This window comes from Chinchilla lanigera, unplaced genomic scaffold, assembly GCF_000276665.1.
Source record: "Chinchilla lanigera isolate Chin_1 unplaced genomic scaffold, ChiLan1.0 scaffold00161, whole genome shotgun sequence".
Lineage (NCBI taxonomy): Eukaryota > Metazoa > Chordata > Mammalia > Rodentia > Chinchillidae > Chinchilla > Chinchilla lanigera.
In genome coordinates this window covers 17,798-22,577 of record NW_004955562.1, presented here as the reverse complement: position 1 = coordinate 22,577, position 4,780 = coordinate 17,798, and positions in this window count along the sequence as shown.

The window sequence follows — 4,780 nt, the reverse complement described above, 5'->3', positions numbered from 1 at the left end:
TTTTTGAGACAGGGTCTCGCTGTGCAGTTCAGGGTGGACTTAAGCTCACTTTCTAGCCCAGGCTGGTCTCAAACTCCCAATGATCCTCCTGCCTCAGCCTCCCCAGTGCTGGGATTACAGGTAGTGCTGAGATTACAGGCGTGCGCCGCCACTCCCAGCTTTAGTTTTCCTTTTTGTAGGAATTAATCTATGTCCTGTTTTTAGGCAAATAGGACAGAGAGCTTTCCTGTATCTATTTTAACTCATTGATGCCAAAGATTACAATTTTTTGAATTTTTACATGAAATTCATGTGTTACCTAGGAAAATTCAAGGAACAAGAATTTGAGGAGAAAGAAAAAGAATTTGAAGAGAAAAAATTTGATTATGCTCCATTGTTATGGGCATTCCAAAAGTGGGACACTGGGCATTTAGGGTTAATTGCCTTCTTCCACTCACAACTTTTTTTATATTTTGGGATGGCATATTGTGATCTTCCATGCATGATTGTCTATTCATATTTAAAATTTGAACAGTAAAAAGCTATTTGGAAGTTCTGCACATGTGGCGAGGTCTAAAAGTCTTTGTTTTTCTTGTCTAGCTTGTACAAGGCTCTGGATTTGGTCCTCAAATTAAAAAAAAAAAAAAATGTAGGGAAAGGTAGCTTCTAGGCAGGGGGAAAAAGGCTTTATTAAAAATTAATGGAGAGCTGGGCGAGGTGGCGCACGCCTGTAATCCCAGCACTGGGGAGGCTGAGGCAGGAGGATCATTGCGAGTTCAAGACAGCCTGGGCTACAAAGTGAGCTCAAGGCCAGCCTGATCTGCGTAAGGAGACCCTGTCTCAAAAAAGACAAAAAAAAAAAAAAAAAGAATTAATGGAGAATCTTACTAAAAGCAGCTTCTGCCTCTATAAGTAGACTCTATAGTTAGACCAATTAGAAAGAGAAAAGAGAGAGAAACTACACCCAGGGAGGCACCAGATAACACAATTACCATAAGAATTTATCTGAAAGTTAAGAAAGCAAGGAGGAAGCTGGAAACATAAAAGACCAGGAAAACCAGCCCCCTCACCTGATAAAATACAAAGGAGACCTGGGGCAGCCACCTAAGGATTCTTACTTAATATAGAAAAGACGCAAAAAAAAAAAAAAGAAAAAGAAAAAGAAAAGACGCACACTTCTGCATGTATTTTTACATGTATATTCTCACTTTAGCATCACTGTACCACTGCATCAGATATACACATACCCCCTTTACTTAATTGCTAACTCTAAGCTGCCCTTCTGTGAGGCTCCCCTCCCCACACTTATCCATCACAAAAGGGCAGGCAGGAATCAAAGGGCTATAAAGAATGTCGATGGAGGTGCTTGGCCAGAGAACCAATCAGATGGTGACAACTTCCCAGGGCCCACATGGGGGATGGGGGAAATCACTAGTCCTAAATTAAAAAGGGCTGAGGACAAAAATCCACGGGTATTCACTTCTGGTACCCCCTACTCTTCCAGAGTAGCTGTCTGTCTTCTCTTTTTCCAAATAAACCATTTTCCTTTCTTTTAAATTCTGCCTCTTTAACTTACTACTGCTGCCAAGTTTACAATCACTGCAGTTACATGTTCCAGACAAGGAGGGGTGCATACATCCCAACCCCCAACAAGAAGATAATAACTAGTTTTCTCTTGTGGACTGGCTTGTCTATTCATCTGCAGTCTCAGACTTTTCCCTTGGATATTTCATACTGAATGGAGACCATTAATGCCAAGAATTACAAATGAAAGGTATCTGCAAGTATGAAATAGAATTTGGGAACTAGCCCCTTCCGGCCAAGCTCCCACTTTGTTTAGCTCACTACTCTGACATCCCTAGGAGGCCGAGAGACTGCAAAAAGTCATACCTCCAGGTGGTGGCTATCAGAGTCTACCTAGTCTTGGCCTCATTCATGTAAGGGCTGTTTCCACAGCCCCGTGGTGCTAGCACACATAATGGGTGTGCCCAGCAAAGGCACATGCTAGGGAAGTTTTTGTTTCATGGTGAAATTTTTCTTGTTTGTTTCCACCCACATATTACTGCCGGGGATATAGCTCAGTGGCACAGCACCTGACTATTTCTACCACATGTTATCAGGTTAGCAAAAGAAAAATGGTTTGTGCTAGGAAGTACAGGCAGTTTTTTTCTCACTATCTAATCTATATCGAGCAACCCAGAAGGAGAGGTTTTGACTCTGCCTTCCAGTGATTATCATGTTAACCACACACTCTCATTTCCAGTTTTAAATAATTGAATTATAATTGTTTCTTTTGAGGGGGTGGTTTCCGGTACCGGGAATCGAACTCACAACCTCGCCCTTGCTAAGCAAGCGCTCTGCCGCTGAGCTATATCCCTAGTCCTTTTTCTTTGTTTTTTGTCTATCTTTTTGAGACAGGGTCTCGCTATGCAGTTCAGGCTGGCCTTGAGCTCACTTTGTAGCCCAGGCTGGTCTCCAACTTGCAAAGATCCTCCTGCCTCAGCCTCCGGAGTGCTGGGATTACAGGTGTGCACCGCCACGCCCACTCCCCCCCCATCAGGAATGGAACTCAGGAAGTCCCCAGCCCCTTATATTGCTAGTCTTGTGCTTTTTTCTTTAATGTAACATTTCAGCAATTCATAAAGACTTCTAGCTACATATATAGTTCCTAAAATCAACAGCTTTGTGTATTAATGTTCATTATTAAGTTCTTTCTTTATTTCTGTGCTGAGTATTGTACTCAGGGCCTTGTGCATGCTAGACAAGCCCTCTCCCTCTGAGCTGTACTTCCAGTCCCTAATCTTCTCTATGAACACAATCTGGATTCAATAATTATTAACATTTTATCCTATTTAATATCTTCATTCATGTGTGCATTTGTGTGGTTACCAGGATCTGGTGGGAAAGGGGAAATGGAAAGTTGTTTACCAGATATACAGACTTTTTTTTTGTACCAGGAATTGAACCCATGACTTCACACTTGCCAGGCAGGCACTGTACCGCTGAGCTATATCCCCGGCCCAAGAGACATTTTTATGAAGATGAAAAAAGTTCTGGAGATCTGTTATGCAACAATGTACATACAATTAACTACTACTACCGAATGGTATCCTTAAAAATGGTTGAGATGAGCCAGGACTGGTGGTGCACGCCTGTAATCCCTGCACTCAGGAGGCTGAGGCAGGAGAATTGTTGTGAGTTCGAGGCCAGCCTGGGCTACAACATGAGCTCAAGGCCAGCTGGAACTGTATAGTGAGACCCTGTCTCAAAAAGAAAAAAAATGGCTGAGATGATAAATTTATATTACTTATTTCTTATTGCAATTTTTAAAAATTTGGAGATTTTTAAAAGGATATCTAAAGTGCAGCATAGTAAATAATTATCTCTATGCCAAATACCTTCACTGGAAGGAGGATAGCCTCTTTAACAAACGGTACTGGAAAAACTGGCTTTCCACATGCTGAGGATTAAAACTAGGCCTATGTCTTTCACCATGCACTAAACTAAAATGAAAATGGATCAAAGATCTAAATATTAAAACAGAAACACTAAATCTGCTGGAAGATAGAATAGGTAAAACTCTTGAAGACACTGGTATAGGCAAAGACTTCATGAATAAAACCCCAATCACACAGGAACTAGCACAAAGAATCAACAACTGGGATCTCGTCTTATTAAAAGGCATTTGCACAGCAAGAGAAACCACCAACAGAGTGAAGAGACAACCTAGAGTACGGGAAAATATTTTTGCCAGCTGTTCCTCACCAAAGGACTAATGTCTAGAAAGAACTCAAAAAATCAGAACCCCAAATGTAAAGACCCAAGCCAAAAATGGACGTCTGAGATGAATACACACTTCTCAGATGAAGAAGTAGAAATAGCAAATCAATATATGAAAAAATATTCAACATCACTGGTCATTCATTTCTTGAATGAATGCTGATATTCCATCTCACTCCAGAAAGAATGGCTATTACCAAGAAATCAAGCCAGGCTCGGTGGCGCAGGCATGTAATCCCAGAACTCAGCAGGCTGAAGCAAGACAATCACTGTGAGTTCAAGACCCGCCTGGGCTACAAAGTGAACTGCATAGGGAACCCTGTCTCAAAAAGATAAAAAAAAAAAAAAAGAAAAGAAAAAAGAAATCAACCAATAAGAAATGCTGGCAGGACTGTGGGGAAAAAGAAACCTTTCTCCACTGTTGGTGGGAGTGTAGATTGGTGCAACCACTATGGAAATCAGGGTGGAGAATCCTCAAAAAACTAAAACTAGAAGTTATATTTTACTCAGCTACTCCCCTTCTTGGTATCATACCAAAAGAATTAAAAACATCATACCACAGAGATTCATGCACACCCATGTTTATAGCAGCACAATTTGTAATAGCTAAATTTTGCCCTGCATGGTGGCGCATGCCTGTAATCCCAGGACTCGGGAGGCTGACGCAAGTGGATCATTGCGAGTTTAAGACCCACCTGGGCTCAAGGCCAACCTGAACAGTATAGGGAGACCCTGCCTCAAAAAGACAAAAAAAAAAAAAAAATGTAGGTTTTTTATATAATGGAATACTACTCTACCATTTAAAAAAAAAGGATATATTTAAAACATTTCTGGGGCTGGGGATTTAGCTCAGCAGCAAAGCGCCTGCCTGGCAAGCACAAGGTCGTGAGTTCGGTTCCTGGTACCGGAGAAAAACAAAACAAAACAAAAAACATTTCTAAACCAGGCATGGTGGTGCACGCCTGTAATCCCAGCACTCAGGAGGCTGAGGCAGGAGGACCCTTGTGAGTTTGAGGCCAGC